The sequence below is a fragment of the Suncus etruscus genome, chromosome 7 (genome assembly GCF_024139225.1).
Source record: "Suncus etruscus isolate mSunEtr1 chromosome 7, mSunEtr1.pri.cur, whole genome shotgun sequence".
In the NCBI taxonomy this organism is placed as follows: domain Eukaryota; kingdom Metazoa; phylum Chordata; class Mammalia; order Eulipotyphla; family Soricidae; genus Suncus; species Suncus etruscus.
The window spans coordinates 105,117,307-105,137,897 of NC_064854.1; the positions used below are offsets into that span (position 1 = coordinate 105,117,307).

Genomic DNA, 20,591 nt, shown 5'->3' on the forward strand with positions numbered 1-20,591 from the left:
ATAAATTTTATGCTATGCCACGTAAAGTTTAGACTTTTTCAAGTATCATTTTTACATATTTAAGTAGCTAAACAATTTTATTAAAGTTTAGTGGATATTTGAAAACAATAAATTATAGCAATGTTATATAAAATCTATCTAATTTCCCAAGAACCATATCACTCTATTATTTGTCTGAATCATGGAAAATAACTTATTATCCAAAAATTTAGTGAGCACTGTGATATTAACAGGGGACATAAGATATCCTCATGTTAGGAGCTGCAGAGGTACTATAGTAGGGAAGGAGCTTGTCTTGAATGAGACAGACCTATCTTGAATTCCTAGCATCCCAGATGGTCTCCACAACACTGCCAAGAGTCATTCCTAGGTTCAGAGCCAAGAGAAAACCCTGAGCATCCGAGTGTGGCCCAAAAACAAAAAATAAAAAACCCCAAACCAAAATGAAAGATGTTCAGCATGTTAAAAATAACACTCCTGATTCATACCATTTAGGAAAGATTTACGCACTAAATTAAGTAAAAATAATAATAATAACATAAAATACTTATGAATTCAGCTCAATTAGAATATATATAAAACTAAAAAACAAAAATATTTTTCCATGTGGTTAGTTATATGCTTGCACTGACTTGGGCTTTAGCAATAAAGCTCTATGAGTTCAAAAGTTAGATAATTTATTCTAAATATACTCTACATATGATCACACCAGGCATATATCATTTAAATCACACATCTATTGAATATTTTCTACTTTAATATGCAACTGGATAAAATATGGTGAGACTGATTCTACATGCTTTTAGATACCTTGATTTTGCCATATTTAAATATCCAATTTCAGATTTATATCATTTTGAAATAGCAACTACCTTATTCTTTGTGGTAAAAACTATAACTGTATGCTTCAATTTTCCACTAATGTAATGTCTACCTTTGTTAAGCAAGAACTAAGTGTTATGGGTACAGCCACAATACTTGAAATTTTAGCAAATGTATTTTCAAAGTAATATATATGAAAATGAAATTTTTATTTATTTTTTTTAAATTCTATAAAAAATGACTACTTCTTTCTCACAGACTTTCAAATACACATTGAAAAGCTAATGAATTCCTATGAGAAATTTGCCTAAAAGAGGCAATATGAATATGTCAAAAGGACATATTCAGAAATTATTTTTTGTTTTGGGACAAACCCAGAGATGCTCAGGGTTTACTCCTGGCTTTAGACAAATGTATATCCTTGATAGAATAATATAGTAATCTGAAAGTAAAACCAGTAGCTGTTTATATATTGCAAGTATACACTTTCACTAAGTCTTATAAAGCTCAAAGTGACTGAACAGCTAATATTTATCGAGTTTTCACAATGTACCTAATGCATTGCTATACATAAGGAAGTGAATACCTGGTCCTTTCACCAACCTGATGAGGTAGATTATTATAAGTGTTTATACGAGTTTAAATATAAGAACATTTCAATAAGTTATAATAATATATAATGAAATATAAGAACATTTCAATACAAAGGTGTTAGTAGCTTGCCCAATATCACAGATATCTAGCTGTAGTGAAAATGACCTAGATAGGATTTTTCTGACTTCAAAACCTATATTGTGGGCAGTGATAAATCATTCCATTTTATAAAGGCTGTAACTAAAACTTAGTGAGGCTTTTCCTTGTTCTTTTATATATTTCTGTCACTCTTTTATTTTAATGTGTTCATTAAGAGTCTCTTAAGTTCTAGAGGCAGAACTATGACAGTGAACCAAACTGACAAAGTACTCTTGAAACTTTTATTTTTTTATGTGTGATGGTCAATAAGTAAGTGAGTATCTGTCCTCTTGGACAGGTATTTTAGAAATGATTTATAGGATTGGAGAGATAGGCCAAAGTGCTGAAGTGAAGCCTGACATTTGTCAGGTCATGAGTTCCCTTTCTGATATTCCATGGTTTCCCAGGCACAACCAGCAATCAGGATATGATTGACTCATCCTCAATACACAGGCTAATTGCTGTTCTGAGCTCCTAGTGAGGGCCGCTATCACTGAATCAAATTATGATAGGGGTGAGAAAATATTCTCCCACATATTGTAGTAGAAGCACCTCAAAATAAGTTAACACAAGAATAATTCAGGATGGCTATGCACAATGTACTGGAAAATCTCCTTGTCATTTCACAATACACAGTTCTGTTCATATTTTAGAGTTAAAAACTATTTTGAAATGGTTTATTATTTGAAGAAGTCATGGCAAATTTCACAGAGAGATACTAGGCGATTCTGTGAATAGAAAATCCCATCTTGGACATGTTTTTAGCACTTGTTACTTAAGAAATGCTAAAAATAAATTCAGTGCATTTCGCTGCATTTCTAGGATAATTCTGGAATTTTATTTGTTTGTCTTGGGGCCACACCTAGAAATGCTCAAGAGTTAATCCTGGATTTGCATTTGGGAATTAGTCTTAATTATCTCTTATTGGGGAGCTGAGAATCAAAATTGTGTAGAAAGCAAGCTCTATAACTGCAGTATGTACTACCTCTTTGGACCAGAATTCTGAAGTTTTTATTTATTTATTTAAAATAGTATTGTTTTAATTAAACACCATGGTTACAAATTTGCTTGTAATACATGATTCTGGAATGTTTAAAGTGATAAAGAGACTGCTGGACTGGCCCTGGAATTAATAAATTAACACTTCCCTATGTCAAGTGCCTTTGGTACCTTTTCTTTTCTTTTTTCTTTTTTCTTTCCTTCTTTCATTTTTTTTGTCTTTTAGCCACACCTGATATTTTCAGGGCTTAATACTGGCTCTACAATCAATAATAATACTGGTCATGCTCAGGGCAAGGTTAACACCCTATCCACTGTATTTTTGCTCCACTCCCCATATTTCTAGAAATTTAATCAATGAATTTAGGTACAATGAATTACCTTTACTTTAAAAAAAAATTCTGACCATATTTATCTCTTCCTTTTAACCAGAGCAAAATGAAACATTTTTTCACACCATCAAGTGTAATATGAAATATATATGCATACATGTATAAATATTTTCATGATAAACTAGATTAAATTACAAATACCATTCATCATAAAAGACAATAGAAAGCGACCTCGAATAAAATGAATATAAAATATAAGCTGAATAAATTTACCAAAACATAGTATAGCTCTATATATGTATCTAATTAATAGCATATATAAAGGAATCTTAACCTGGCTGAAACATTTGTGAATTTTTTTAATTTTCCTACATGAGACACTAGTAGAAACCATCTAAGAGACTTCTGACAGCCTGCAAGTGATGGCTGAGTCTTTAATAGAAGTTTTTCAATCAGTTAAGAACTCATTATCTGAAATAGTTCAGTGATAGTCTTTGTTAAAGAATGTTTTATTTCATTATCGTAAGGTGTAGTCTTTCTTAAGTCATTTACTTTTTATGCTCGCAGCAAGACATTCACTTTTCTTTTTATCAGGTGATAAAATTGTGATGAGTGATGGTTTGCTGTGCACATTTGAAAAGTTTTCTTCAAGATTTACTAAAACTTTTCTTTCTTTTCTTTTGGATATAGAAAGCCATCTACAGATTATCTAAGAAAATGAATGTTCCAGAATATATATGCATAAAAATGCCTAATAAAACAAAAAACCTCCCTTTTCCATTTCCCTACACACAGAAACTAGTCAACTATAATATCTTTCCTAATGCACACACATACATGTAAAAATAGTCACCACTATAACCATTCTGTAAGTTAATCTATAAATTTTAAGCCATTTTGGGCCAGAGAGATAATACATATTATTAAGTTAAGACACATGCCTTATATGAAATTAGACTGGACTTGATTCCTGAGATCACAAGTGTTATTTCCATGAGCACTGCTAGAAGCAGTGATCACTAAGCACAGAGACAGGACTAAGCCCAGCACATAATCTGATATGCCTTCTAGTAATATCTAAGATATATATACATTTCATATATCTGTGATTTATGGAAAACTATATTGTGAACACTTGGATTGCAAATACAAATATATTTCATATATATCATATATATATATCATATATATATATATTTGGTCATCATCTGTAATTACTGGCTCATAGTTTTCCAAAGTTTTAGAATTTCTCAACTATTAAATGTGTGGATAATGTCTCTTCTGGTAATAAATTTCATTTTTGTAAAATGGTAGATTTGGGGGGCTTGTTACCAAGGAAAACAAGAAATTAACTAAATTTCTTTTTAGTTCTAGAGGTTGAGCTTGTTACCAGGGAAAACAAGAAATTAATTAAGATTATTTAATTAAGATATTAATTATCAAAGGCCAATGTGTTAATCATTGGTCATTATTATATACATTAGTTATAAATGTATACTGAACTCTATAAAAAGGTAAGAGGCAGGAGATGGTTGTGTTCAAGGCAAGCACCTTACCAACTGCACTTTCTCTTGTAACCTTAATTTTATTACTCGATTAAAGCACCCAAATCACAGGAAAGGCAAATACCTTAGGGTAACACAAAAAGAAGTCATCAAATAAACTTTCCAGATTACTGTTTCAGTACAATTATAAAGCTTTTTTTTAACAGAAGAACAGAAGTCACCCTTTTAAAGAAGGCAAACGATTGAATACATCCTTATCAGACTATATGATGAGAGAGCCAAAGAGAGTTAATCTTGAAATCCTTCTTTCCATAAATTGTTGATGGGAGAGCAAAGAAATTATTTCCCCTTAGTTTCTCACATGTGATTGGAGAAAAAAAAGGAATGATAAAATTACTTAGGTATACTCTGAATTACATGTGTATGAGAATCTCAAAAAAACCTTACATGTTTTCTGGGAATGGAGATAAAGTATGTGAATTATGGTACTTCCCTTGCACACAGCCTAATAACTCAATCACTGATTCTGCTTATTATCACATTTTATCCAGCCCAAGGGTGGCTTGGAGTAATTGCTGAGCACAGGAGTGGAAATAAACTGAACCTGAGCAGTCAACCTAAGTTTGATCCCCTGTGTCCCATATGGACCCCAAGCCTGCCAGGAGCAATTTCTGAGTGCAGAGTCAGGAGTAACCCCTGAGCACTGCTTGTGTGGCCCCCAAAACAAACAAATAAACAAAAAACCACTTTAAGCATCAGTTGTATCTGTAGTTTTTTGCATTCATATTACATCAAACTTTGTATATTTTAAATCTCCAATATATCTACATTTTAACCACATTTAGTTTATCTATCTATCTATCTACCTATCTACCTATCTATCTATCTATCTATTTATCTATATATATATTAATGTATGTGTTTAGTTCTTTAGTATTGGTCAACTAGAAATGGAAAGAAGGATCAGGCATTCAACATACACCACAATATCTTCTTTATGACTTTTCTTCTCTTTATTTTTTGTTCTTTTACCAACTGGCTTTCCAGAAACAAAATTGTAGAGAGGAACCACAGTTTGCTGTATTATTTTTTCACTAGACTATTGTCTTTCTTTGTGGAAGAGGAGGAATCTTAAGGAATGTTCTGGAAAATTGGATATTATTACAAAAATCCTTTGAGAACTAGTTTTATATGTAATGCAACAATCCAAAGATGTGTTACTACTCTAGCCCTGTGATGCTGAGGACTACTCAGGCTACCAGGTGATCTTGTCGCTTTCTGAGCCACACTTGGCAATAGAACTCAGAAGCCCCCAATGGCTGCATGCATTATACATAGAAAATTATGTGTCAGGGTTCAGCAACCTGTGACTAATTTACACATGGCATGTACCTTAACCTTGTACATATTCTCTGGCCTCAAGAAGAATCAATTTTCTTTTTTTTTTTAAAGGGGGGGGGTGCATTTTGCCCATTTATTTTTTGTATGCATTCAATTCAAGGCTTACTAACAAATAAAGGTTTATAGTTGAAAGAAATATTTAATTTTAAGTAGTTTAGGGACACAATCCTCACTTTGTTGCATAACATTTAAAACTTTTTTTGAACACAACCCAGGTAAAATTTTTGAAGAATGGACAAGTTCTATTTGAAAAATCATATTTTGTGAACTTCCATTGATTCAAACACTTTTTGAATGATTTATTTTTCCACAAGCTTTTCAATGCTGGTACTTAAAGTGGAAAGAATGAGTTTGTGCAAAGATCTGTTCCTTTCACTTACTCTACTAGCCTTAGACATGTTACTTGGAGTCTATCTAATTTGGTTTTCTTAATACATCCCAATGAAATGAAACAGACTTCTATACTAGTGAGTTGTTTCAAAGATGAACTGAGATTATTTCCTTAAAGGATATTGCACTGTAATAAATAAATATAGAGTAAAATGAAAACTATACCATTATTCTCAAAATTACCTTAAAGCCCACTAGTTATTCAGAGTTACACCATGAATTAAGTCTAAATACACATATCTTAGGCTCAAGGGTTTTGGTTTTAAGTACTTATATTTTTATTTAATTACCATATATAGGTATATACATGCATACAATATATACCATATAAAGATATATACAGACATACATTATATGTTATATATACATTATCTATACATATATTATAAAAGTCTTAAAACTGGGGTCAGAGCAATAGCATAGAATGTAGGGTATTTGGTTTGCATGCAGCCAGCCTGGGTTCAATCCCCAGCATCTTATATATCTCCAGAGACCATTAGAAGAAATTTCTAGAGCCAAGAGTAGTAACCCATGAATTCTGTAGCATGTGGCCCAAAAAATGAAAATCTTAAAAAAAAATCTTAAAAAACTGTGATTCATAGAGCTAACACTCATAGACTATTTTATGGGAATTAAAACCTGTCTTTTTAATATACCTTATTTTTATTGATCACAACAATGATACCAATGCTATAATTTAATCCATTCTATATGTAAGTAAAATTAAATTTAGCCGAAGAAAATAACAATACAAAGAATATATCTTTATTGGTGTAACAGAAGCCTACTCAACATCTAAGAAGAGATTCAGTCTTTTGTGAGCCAGTTTTTGAATTTATTTATTCTTGAGATCACTGTGGTTGCTAATATGAGCAATTTCTTTTTATTAATATTTCTCACATAGAGATTAAAGGTTACACCTTAACAGTTAAACATATTGGGCGAGTGTTCATTCCTTTTTGAAGCATCAATATAAATATAAATTAAATAGCAAATAAATTATACCTTTAACTTATGTGCAAAGAAGAGAATTGCTACAACTTTAAAAGGTTTTTAAATACTGGATACTAGGGTAATTAGGAACCTGTCAAAGCTTGTTATGTTATCTTGTAGCAGTTGGTGTTCAGTATATTTCTTGCAAGTTCTGTCTGAAAGGACAGTGGTTAATATTCCGTTAAAGTCAAAAATGGTTCAAAGGGGACAATTTAATTATAACTCTGTAACTTCATAATTTTCAATTATTATGACATAAGGGAACTGCCCTTGAGAGAGGGCAATTAAGAGTCATTTTACAATCCAGAAAATAGCATACAAATTTAGAAGTAGGTAAATTTGAATATGAATAATATTTGTTTTATAATTTTTAATGTTTCAGTAAAGGTAAGAGAGTCTCAAAGTTGTTATTCTGTGTTTATACACACAAATACACATAGAAAGTGACAGATTGAAGAAACTTTTGTAATGATTACTCATAAAACACTAATATTAGTAATACGTTTTCAGAAAAATAACTTGAGTATTACTAGATTAAGTAAAGAAGTACTTTTTCTTCCTCCTGTGAAATTTCTGAAACTTAAGTAATACATACAATATATCATTAAGGGAGTTAAAATATCTCAAAGTTATACTTGAACAAATGAACTTTAGTTTCTTGTTCTATAATACTGTGACATTAGAGGTAAATGGGATATTCTCTGGGTCATGTTGGTGTAATGGATCATAAAATTATGTAGTGATTTTCTTACAGACTTAGTTATAAAGAGCAAGTATATTGGGCTATTTATTAATTTATTTCATTTCCAGTTAGTTGAATCTTTTCAATTTCAACCTGGAAAAAAAGAGTTTGGTACCCTTTATGATATTATTTATAAAAAGAGAACCATAATTTTCTTTTTTCATATCTTATAAGTAAAAAAAATGGAAGACCTAACTTCAGAAATACAGTTCATAACCAAGCATTGTTCTACACATTAATGGCTATATTCCACATGAATGGCTTGGATAGATTCATGTGGGAGGGGGTGTAGGGAAAAGAATTAACATAGGATGCAACAGACAGTAACTATGGTGGAAAAACTTGGTAAATTAGATGGCATTAAAATGTGGAACACTTTTATTCCACTACAACTAGTAGTGCTCAGTGCTTGCTTCTCACTTTTCAATATTGGTGAGCTTAGAGAATATTTTGGGTGCTGGAGCCAAAACAGTGGTCAGCCTCATTCAAGTCATCATTTTATTATATATATTTCCAGCCTCCATATCAGGAGTCTTTTAATTAAAACAAAAGAGTAAAATGTAGACTATGTAGTAAGATATATTTATATATTTGGGGGGGTACACGTGGGGGTAGGGAGAGTGAGAGGGCTGTGGCCAAATGCTTTTGCTCTTATGTTTATACCTTGCCTATGCTCAGAGATATATTCTGACAGTGCCAGATATTAAACTGGAAGTTGACTGAGTACAATACAGGCATCTAAATACTGATGCTCTACCTTTAGTCCTGTAGTAGTTTTTATAAGCATGCACAATAACATATTCATATTTAGTGTTTTAAATATCAGAAACAATCCAATAAAACATAAACTAAAAATAAGAGCCAATCCACCTTAAAATGTTATTTTCTGAATATGGTAATTGTTATACAGTTTATGATAATTCCTTAAGATAATATTAACAGTATTTATTTTCCACTGACACTAATTTTGCAAATTTTACATGGCCAAATAATTCAAGACTTGAGCCAACTTCCTAGGAGACTTAAGTAACTTGGTCAAGTTTCAATATTTAGTTATGTTTACAATAATTTTCACAAAGCAAGTCATTATTTTTCTGTGGAATGATAGATGTATTTTATTTTTCACTATAGGGTAGTACTAACATGGCATTTTAAAATAAGAATTGCATGATTACACAAATCCCTAGTTCTCCATATTACAGAATAGTCATTAATAAGTCATTGAGTTTGTCTATAATGTAACATTTAATACAGATGGAGGTTTTCTCTGTTGTGTTTTGCATAAAATGAATAAACAAGGAATCAAATAGCAAAGGGTATTAATATTTTACATATGATATTTCATTTAAAAAACAGTTCTGGGAGACATTAGTATGGAAAACAGACAAAAATTGTCTGGATGAGAAAAGTAAAAGAGACGTCATTAAAAAGTGGGCAAGGTAGGAATAAATACCAAGAATTCGTTTTTCACTTGACAGTCATACTAACTGTAAATAGCAACATCATCTCCAAGGAAGTTAGATTTTTGTAAACTGAGTCAATGAAATTGATGTTTCCCATAGTTTAACTGTATTTTGTTTACTTTACTTTTGCTGCCACCATCATTTTTGATTCAACACAAATACAAATCTAATACTAGTTCCATCTTAGTAAAGCTACTTAAAAATGTTTTTATTTTGTGTGTGTGTGTGCCTTTAGCAATGTCAGGGATCACTGTTGTGCCTGCAATTATATTTCATTTCTTACTTTGAAAATATAAGTTATTAACACGTGTAACATTTATTCTTTTTCTGCTAATTCTGAATTAGACACAGCCATGAAGAGTCAGCCCCACAATGAGATTGTCAATGAGATGATCTCAATGAGATTATTTATACCAATGAGAAAAGGAGTGAGCACTGAGAGTGAAGGAAATTTCAGAACACAAGAACAGCATTTCACTAACATGAATCTATAAATGCTTACACGCAATATCCTAGAAAACAGTATAGATGGTTCTCAGTAAATTAAGAATGAATCTGCCATATGTCCCAGCAATCCCACTTTTGGGTTTTTATCTGCAGAATAGAAAAATGCTAATTAAAAATTATGTATCCACACCACTATTTATCGCAGCACACAATACAACAGTGAAGAGTTGGAATCAACTTAGATGTTCAACAATAGATGAGTGGATCCTAAAGATGTGGTACATATATACAATGGAATACTGCATTGCTATAAGGTATGATGCAATCATGCAATTTGCTGCAACATAGATGGAACTGGAAAATATTATGTTAAAGTAAACCAGAAGAAGAAAGATAAATGCAGAATGATATCACTGATATGTGGTATTTAGAATAACTACGAAGTAATGCAGTAGTTTCAATAGGAGCTGTTTTCAACATCTTTGGATCCAGTGTATAGCTAAAAGAAATTGGATGGGAGAAAGAAAAACACAAATATAAAAGAATGGAGACCAGGAGCCAAGTGATTTCAGGTGCACTGTGTGGTGTTAAAAAAAGACAGAAATAGGGGGCCGTAGCTTTAGCACAGCAGTAAGGCATTTGCCTTGCACATAGCCAACACAGAATGGATCCTGGTTTGAATCCTGCCATCCTAGATGGTGTGCCAAGCTTGCCAGGAGCGACTTTGGAGAGCACAGAGCCAGGAGAAACCCTGAGTGCCACCGGATATAACCCTAAAACAAATCAAACAAAAAAACAAACAAACAAACAAACAGGACAGAAATAAATATTCTAGCCAAAGTCAACAACAATAAAATCATTAGACCCAAACTTTAGCAATTAAAATTTAATGGGCCTCTTATGCTGACAGGCTAGGGGGCAGAAAGTGGTGTCATAGTATTCTAGGAACATTGGCATATGGAGGTTGACATTGGTGGTGGGATTGGTCCTGAAACATGTATGTTTAAAACTTAACCATGAAGAACTTTGTAAATCACAATGGTTTCATAAAAGTTTCAAAAAATAAATATGGGTAACAGAAAGTACAGAGATGAAAGGGCATGCCCTGCTTTGGGCTGAACTTCATTTGATCCCTGGCATCACTCTGTGCCTGACATCACCAGGTAAAACTCTAGGTGTCCCTTAGCTTGTTTGTGTGGCCCTGGTATTCCCTGGCATTGAAGGGCCTGAAGAACACTACAGCCTTACACCCTCACATTGAACGACAGGCCAATTGGCTAAGAATTACCCAAAAGGGTTTGAGACTTCTGGGCACCCCAAAAATGAATGAATGAATGAATTAATTAATTAAGAAACAAATAAATAAATAACAAGTTTGGTAATATTTTATAAACTCATAAGGAAAATAATTTCTTCATCAAATAAACAAAATTTTGAAATTTTGAAAACTACCAACATAAATATCTTCCTGATAGACACTTGGTGAAAGATCTAAAAATGTCCTTCATTCCAAGGAAATAAGCAGGTATAATTAGATATCCCAAATGGGCCTTGCTTCAGGGCACAGTAGAGGGAGGGATACATTATCCTAATTGAAAATTTAGATTATGTGCAACACAGGCCAGGAGACATCCAGTCTGAAAACAATCTCATCAGATGCCATTTTTTAAAATGCATGCAGAAATCTAGAGAGAAATGTTTAAATCTTTGTCAGGAAGGAAAATGCGAAGTTGAAGTCCTTGGATGTGAATAGTATACGAGGATGATCTCCAAGGAAATATCTTGGCCCCAGTTAGTCTTGTTCTGGACTTCAAAGGAGAGGAAACAATAAATACTTAAAGCACCCATGAAGGCAAAAGAAAAAACTCCATGCCCCTAACTTTGATTTTCATGCACAATAACTTCAACTCCAAATAGAATTCATCTGTTTGCTCATGGAGCAGAGTAGGGGAGCAGTGCAGGTCAGGGCAGAACAGCTGCCATTAAAACAAAGTGGCTCGATTAGGTTTTCATAGTGAGCAGGTGATAAATGAAGGGCAGGGAGAAGCCTGTTCCTGGTGTAATAGGGCGATAATAGGAGCCTCATTTGGGCTGCTACACTCCACTTTGGCTGATGTCAGCTTTTCCATTATACACACAGCTTTTCAGGAAGGTGATAATTCAATTCAGGAGTAAGGAAAAATAAAATGAAAGTAATTTAACTGTGGGCTGAGACTTGGCAAATAGGGTCTCCATTTGGACATTAGAGCCCAAGGAAATATGAAAGCCGATCACTTTTAATTTTAGGACAGAAAAATTACTCTTTCCTGGCATTTTTCTTTGCAGTGTGGTGGAATGCAGTCCTATGAATGCTAAGTTCTCCTGACTTGAAATGCAATGAGCTTCTATGCCAAATGCAGGAATTAAGAAAAACTATTTAAAATACCAGGGGCTTGTTCTCATCATTCCACCTGCACAGGAAGTATAGAATTATTGCAAGTCAGCCCCTGAAGAGGTTGACTAATGGAGGGATGGAGGATGAGGTCTTTCCCCTCCAGCTCGGAGCACGCGTCTGCCACCCTGTCCAGCCGACGGTTCTGAGGTGAAAAGGCGAGTAAACAGCTCGCAGACAGTCAGGCTTGTGGAAATATTAGCTTTATTCGGTGGACAAGACTGAAGTCCAAAGTCTCAGCCTCAGTTCCAGCCAACCACCCCTCGCCTTCCACAGATCCTTGTTTTTATCCCCCAGAATCATGTACCACCCAATGGTGGGATCAGATACCACCCAATGGTGGAAGCAGAATCAGGTACACCCGGGGGGGGGGGGCAGAATGCCAGTTCACACCCTAGGGTAGGGCACAATCACTGATCAGGGTAGGGTCAGTAACATGACAGTAGACATGACTGCATCCTATTGGTGTGTCCTCTAGTCCATTTAAGGCTTCACTGGAATAGCTCCAGACACAAGTCACCAATGGCCTCTAAACAGCCCAATTTCTACACTCAGGAGCGCATACATTATTTGCTGGATGAAATGCGAAAGATGCTTATGTAATTGCTAATTTTTGTAGGAATTCTGCTTTCTTATCGCTCTCCAATTGTCGCTCATTAAAAGTTCTTATCCTTCCTCTAGGATTTTTCTGTATTCTTTTATTTTATTTTGTGTTTTGAGTGTATTATGTTCACTATATTGTTGTTACTATTGTTAACTCCATTCTCATTATCTGATCTTTTTTCAACTCCAAACTTTAATGTAGAAACTAAAGATTCATATATCTTTCAGTCCAGACCTCAATGATGAGTTTATGGCTCACAGAGCCAATAATAGTTCTTTAGATAATTCATTGGAATTTCAAGTGTGTTTAAAAAACTAGTCACTAATTTATCAAACTCTTAATGCTTTATTATTCCTTTGTGTTATGTGTTTCAGTATTTAAACTGGGTTTTGAGACTAGAAAGATAGCCCAAAATGCCTGATATTTGTTGACTTATATCCCTGACACCACCAAATACAAAAACAAAAACACAACAACAGAAACCCTCATTACAAACAACTAAACAAAAAGAAAAATGGGTCATTCCAAGTTTTGAGGAAAAGATTAAAAACTTAACTACTTTTTTATTATCTCTTTGCTCTTTATTTTTGATTAAAATACTGCAAATCTCAGATTATTTTTATTTTACCCAGAATTTCACAATACCATCATCTAATACCCCAATTAATATAAATGTCCTCAATATCATTTAATAAAACTTCCCCAAATCAATTTTATTCATCTAATAAAAATATCCATCTAGCTTAAAATGAGGACTAAAAATTAATGAATTGTGTATTGCAAGTTATTGTATTCTGTTATTGATATCTATTAAATAAGTTTGATCATATAAAATTATCTCTTAATCTCTTATTCTGCTTCACATTTGTTCAACAATTTGTGTATTTAGAAATTTTTCACATAAACTTACTCACTTCCTATGCTGTTTCTAACTATAATATATATATATATATATATATATATAATGTCTTTTCTTGCACAATATATAGGCTATACAGTTTCTGATGGATATAATGCACTAATAGTAAAACCTACAAGATTATAAAACCTCCAAGAATTTTTGACATGTAAATATAATATTCACTGTCTAGTTAATATTTAAATAATTATAATATCACATCAAGTTCATTTTTCCAATTATGAACTAATCCATAGACTGCCATAGGTTTGCTTATGTGCATATGGTGTTGGGGTGTTGGGAGCATTTCTCCCAAGCAATATTCAGGGAACTGGGGCCACCTTCTGGTAGATATTTACCTAACAGCATTCCATAACTCACAACTGGGACTGGGGTAGATTTTTCTGCCCATGTTCTATGGTACTGGGGCCTCCAGGACTACTCTTGAAGTAATAATATGCCATTAGGGCTATATCAGTCACTACTGGGAAGAGTGTCTGTGATTTCAGGAATCCAGGAAAGGTCTCCTACGTACAAAGGGTACATTCCTGACCATATGCTATCTCCATAGCCCAACACGGGTAGGTTTTGTCCTTTCTTTTTCTTTAAGTTGATGAGATTATACTTTTAACTTTTAAAATACTTTATTCTTTCATTTGACATAATTTTTTGAATTTATTCATGTGATTGTATTTGTAGTTCTTTTTGTTATTGTCTTGCATCAAATGGACATACCACAATTATCAGTTTCACTGTTGATAACTTCCAATAATTTCCAATTTTGTCTTTTGAATCTAAATTATATTTGTGTGAAATTTTTGAAAAAGCATACATTAATAATTTATCGACATAAATTTAATACTTATATATTAGAATATTTGTATATTATTGAATATAAAACTTGCATAAACAGTTAATAATATATTAAAATTGTATGTTTAACACATCTGAGTTATAGAGAAAAATGATTGATTAAAAACTACACATTTTAGAAAGTGATTGTACATTCAATATTATCATCAACAAAGTATGAGTTCCAGTTATAATATATTCCCAGAACAATTATTACTATCAATGTCCTAAATTTTGTCTAATTTTATTGTTATACAGTACTATTATTCATTTTTTAATTTACAAATCCTGAAAAAAGTCAATGATTTATATAGTGTCGATACTTAAGAAAAGACATTGCAAAATATACACTAAAGGTATACAATGTACCTTTCAATTCCTATTTTATTATAATTTATTGTAATTTGCATGTCCAATCGCAAATATTCTGTAATAAAGTGAACCATGTTAATGTAATTGCAAACTCAAACAAAAGTAAAGTCCCTTTCCAGAAATCAGCTGACCCATTTAGCCACAGCATATTTAGAATAATTAACCTAAAATTTGGATTGTTTTAGGCTCTTATTTTATAGAAACCAAATGGATGCATGCTTATTCATTATATTATTGTGCACTCTGGGCAAATGTTTGATTCATTTGATATAAATAAAAGTCAACTATTCCCTTCACAAACAAGATGTTCCCGGATAGATTTTTCTAGATTTTACTTTTCTATTATATTTATACTGTACAATGCTTTTTAAGAAGCAGACATACTTCCCATGTTATACCCACACTATAGATTTCATGAGATTTTTCTAATTGTGTCTGTTTTCTTCCATTAAAGAGAAAAGATATTATTTTTAAAGTAGTTAAAGTGATATATGTTATGGTTTTTTTGGTTTATTTTTTTGTCTTCTCAGAGCAGAACCACACAACTTGAATCATTTTTTTCTGTCTCATGAAGTGAGGGGGAAAATAAAAATGATGGTACCAGGACCAAACAGCCATACAAACATTGAGTGGAAATAGAAAATAAGATAATAAAAACCCAAAATCAACAACAGAATCAATATCCCATCTACAAAAAGCTATACACAGAGGGTAAAAGTTACTCTAGCACTACGAGGGGGAGGGCAAAAGAGGGAGATATGGGAGACATGCTGGGGAAAGGGGTGGAGGGAGGACACGCCTGGTGGTGGAAATGGCCCTGATCAATTGTCACTATATACCTTAAATATTACTTGAAAGATTTGTTACTCAGTTTTGGTTACAATAAAAATTATTAAAATAAAAATAAAAAAGTGATATCTGAAAGTTTTATGATTTGAAAGTCCCCCCCTTTTTTTTTTGAGGGTTGCACACTAGGCAGTGTTCAGGGGTTATTTCGGCTCTATGCTCAGGGATCACTTTAAAGCTTGGAGAGACAATTTAAAGTGCCAGGGGTTGAACTCAGATTGGCTGCATGCAAGGTGTCTTTCTTATCTGCTGCTCTGCCCCTAGAAACTTCTCATCTTTGTATTAGAAAGTGAGTGGTTTCTTAGAAGCCATGAGAGATTATTTTGTGTGAAACATTTATATCTTATCCTGACACTAAGAACTTGCTGCTTTGTAAAATATGACATTTTGAATCCATGGTTGTGGCTCAGTCAGTACTCATGCCTTCCATTAGACCTGGAGTTTGATCACCACCATTCTACTGAGATAATAATAGATATTCTATTTTACTGCTTAATCATCACCACATAATCAATACATCCTGATTTTCATAATACTTATCAACACAATTTTTAAAGCTTCACATAATGAGGATATTTAAAAAAACTTGTTATAAAATCAGTAATGATTATGTGGTGAAAGAAAGTGAAACACAATACTGGAATATATTTAAATTGGCAGATATAAACCCTTTGAGGATAAGCTGAAGGAAAAAAATAAAATCCCGAAGTCTTAAGTTCTTAAAATTCAGAAAGTTTAAATCCTAGTACTGTTTTGGACAGCTTACTTTATGTTTCTCCATCAGTTTCTTTTTCTGTAAAATGAGAAATATTCATGCCTACTTCATAATGCTACCATGAAGACTGAAAAGAGAGTATATATATATATATATATATATATATATATATATATATATATATATATATATATATATATATATATATATATATATATACCACACAGCACTGAGTACATGGTCAAAAGGGATGGGTGAGAAAATGGTGCATGTACAAAATAAGAATATAAGGATGAATTTAAAAAAAAAAAAAACGTGTCCTATAGAAGCTGGAGAGATAGTACAGCGATAGGGTGTTTGCCTTGCATGCAATCAATCCTGAACCAAAAGTGGTTTGATCCCTGTCATCCATTATGGTCCCCTGAGCCTGCCAGGAGCGATTTCTGAGCACAGAGCCAGGAGTGACCCAAAAACCAAAACCAAAACTAAAATCAAAACAAACAAAAAACCCTGCCCATAAGCCTTAAAGAAACATATGTGCTGAAAAAACTCATGAAATTGTCTTTATTAAACTGATCCAAAAATGGAACGAATGGGTGGAAATTGAAAATATGTTCTTTTGTTTTGTTATATTTTGGCTTTTGGCTGTATTCAGGGTTTAGTCCTGGCTATGTGCTCAGGAATCACACTGGTAGAGCTCCAGACAATATAGTGTTGGACTGTACCCAGGTTGACAGCATGCATGGCAAATGTGTAACCTGTTGTACTATCTCTCCTGCCCACAGATAATGAGATGGAGCAAATACATGGCATATGCCTTCCAGTAGTACCAAGTGTGATCTTTATAAACAAACAAACAAATAATAAAACTGAAAGGGGATAACTTTGAGAAGAAATTCAAGTTGTGTCAGACTTGATTAAGTTATTTCATAATCATAAAGTCCTATAGGATACCAGAGACTAATTATTTGTCTGTTAAATAACAGGGGACACTTAAATATTGCTTTATACTTTATTAGAATAGTCTAATTTAGTTACTAAGAGAATAAAAGTAGGTATTTCAGTATCAAATCATTAATTTAGGATTCCCACTTGTGTATAGTAAACTACTTTTATTCTCATCCATAAAAATGGGTATAATACCTCTAAGTACTACACAGATTAGTTGGTAGAATTTGTCATACATATACACAAAGAAAATGGGTAATGATTGCATTGTAACTTTTCAGTAGCTGGTGAAATAACATGATTATTATCAAAAAGCATTTTAAAAGCACACATGATTTGTTTCCCTTGTGTGAATCAGAAATAGTAGTGATAATTTCTCCTAATGAAAGTTGAATATGTAGAATAAGGATTCTAAAAATGTTTCTTAAGCAATGTAAATATTACCACAGAAGAAAAGATACAAATGCATTTTTACAATGAAAATGTCATGCTAACCAAGAGATCCTTGTGCTATTGCTGAATTTTAAAACTGATTGCAGATTTTGTGTAAATTATAGCTCATTCAGATGACTGACAAATTTGAATCTGAATCCTAAGTGGTTGTTATTCACAGATAGGACTATCTGTGCTGTAGATAAAGTGAGGGTCAACCATAGGGCTCAGTATGGCTCAAGTCAGGGGTGATGAACAAGGTTGACACAAAGAGCTAAAATTTTAAACTGTGAGAGTCAGAGAGCCACACCACTCAGTGACCTGCCAAAACAGACAAACACTCACACAAAAGCCTATCATTTTAACAATAATATATTAAACACATATTGCATTTTGCCATTTTGAGCGAGGGTCAAAATCCTGCAGTGATGGTGAGGGTGTGCTGCGTCCTCCACACTAAGAACTAACTGCAAGATGTGACCCAACATGTGCCACACGGGTTCCCCCCCTTGCTGGCACATGCAGTTGTTTCTGAGGGATGGGAGACGGGATGATGCAGCTCTGAGATCTCTCCTCAGAGGTCCCTCCTCAGAAGCAGCAGAACAAAATGCAAACTTGGCAAGAGCCACAGTATACAAAATCATGAGAAGAGGCAAAGAGCCACATTCATTTTGGCTGGAGTCGCATGCAGCTCGAGAGCTGCATGATCGCCACTCCTGGCTCAAGTGCTTGAACACATGCCTTAACAGTACAAGGTACTGGAAGTGATACACAGCCCAAGTTCTACCAGTCATGGCTTTGATGGACCCCAACACCACCAGTCAGAGCACTAATAAAAATGGACCCCACAGTAATAAAATTAATTAATTATAGAATTAAAAAATCATAGCTATATTCTCATGGTATTTCCTCACAATGAATTATATTCCTCATTAGCATGAAAGAAGTAAAAATTGTACCAAACAGAATCAAAACATCCTGAGTCTAGGTCTTGGTAATGCAATTGGCATTAGAGTTCCTGATGGAAGAGTTGGGGTCCCACTAAATAAAATAAAATTAGAGTTTACTTCTTATTTTCAAGATTTTCAAATTTTGCTTTGGCTCTATCTCAGGAATCAGTCCTGGCAGGAATCAGGGACTCATATAGGGTCTAGGGATTGAAGCATAGTCATCCACATGCAAAGCAAACAAGCAACTTACCCACTGTCCTATCTCTCCAGCCATAATGAATTCTCAATTTAAAGAAACACTAAAACCAAGATCTCAGTATGACAAATTATATATGTAATTAATCCACATGACAAGATTGTAAAATTCAAAAATCACTGTCCAAAAATTAATATTTTAGTCCCAAAGCTTAAAAATGTTAAATTGTGCAGTAATAGTAAATGCTCCCAATTTACATTTATTCTTACCTTTAAATTTCTGAACCTACATTACTTGTTTACAAAATCTCAATCATTATTAAAGGCACAATACTTATCAACTTTTAAAGTTTAGCATTTAATAATATTTTATTAAATATTATTTGAATTTTATATCCCATACAAATATCCCAAATGAATAAGAAATAAATTATATGCCTGTATTAAAGTCTTTCTATCTATTCTAATACAAAAGAAAGACCATTTCAGGGATTTGTTCAATATATGCTTAACCCCTTTAGAAGTGAAGTCCAATAATAATGAGGCACTGCCAGTTTATACCCAGATGGATATTTAACCAAGTCTAATATCCTGCCTGAAAAATCACTCTTTATCACCTAAGAAATTTTCTAATTCACTTACCAGGCTACATCTATAAAGACATAAAGAATGGACACTGCATAACAGTGAACCACAAAACAGGGCAGAAGGAATGCCACTAACATTGTTACATAAGAGTGATTGCCATCCTACATTGTTAAAAGAATCAATTGTATTGAAAGAATGAGTTGTGGTGAGCAAAGTATTGACCATGAAAAAGAGTGATGGATAATTACAACCCCATTCTAATATCAGTACTATAAAGGTCATTGTTGAAAGATGTCTCAGTTCCCTCTTTTAAAAGTCTTTTCATGCTTGATTACAGTTCTTTCCCCCTTCCACTCAATTATTTTGTTTTCTCAAAGTGCTTCTTTCAGAATCTTAATGACAGTGAATAGCATCATCAGGCAGATGGTAAACATATCACATTATTAGCATTTTGTGATTTTTACACCCTGTAGAAATATCTATATAGAATGAGTGTTTGGAAAAACAAAAATACTAAACAAGACTGCAATTGGCACATTACTTAACATGCAAAAGATGAACAACATTAAGGCTACAAGCGAAGCAAAAAAAATAAAAAATAAAGACAAGTATGGCTCTCTAGATGGGGTTCATTTCCTCACTGTCACATACTGTGTAACTAGCAACATGTTGGGTTACACTTAGTTGTATAGGTAAAAAGTCAGATTATAACCTATTATGATTTGACACTACATAGAAACCATCACTGTGACATTTTTATGATTTGGTGTGGTTTATACTTGAAATAGACATTCTTTATTTTTCTTTTATCCCCTTCATTTTACCCCTTCCCTGTCAGCTGGAACTCTTCTACAATAAGTCAAACTTGACTTAAGGTGGGGGGTGTACACCCGGTGATGCTCACGGGTTACTCCTGGCCATGTGCTCAGAAATC

The 20,591-nt window shown here is 33.2% G+C and overlaps 1 protein-coding gene across 1 annotated transcript in view; it reads right to left on the reverse strand.

The window, feature by feature from the left end:
- Window positions 1-20,591, reverse strand: part of TAFA1 (TAFA chemokine like family member 1) — a 384,070-nt gene that overhangs the window by 243,419 nt on the left and 120,060 nt on the right. The gene's annotated exons all lie outside the window — the stretch shown is intronic.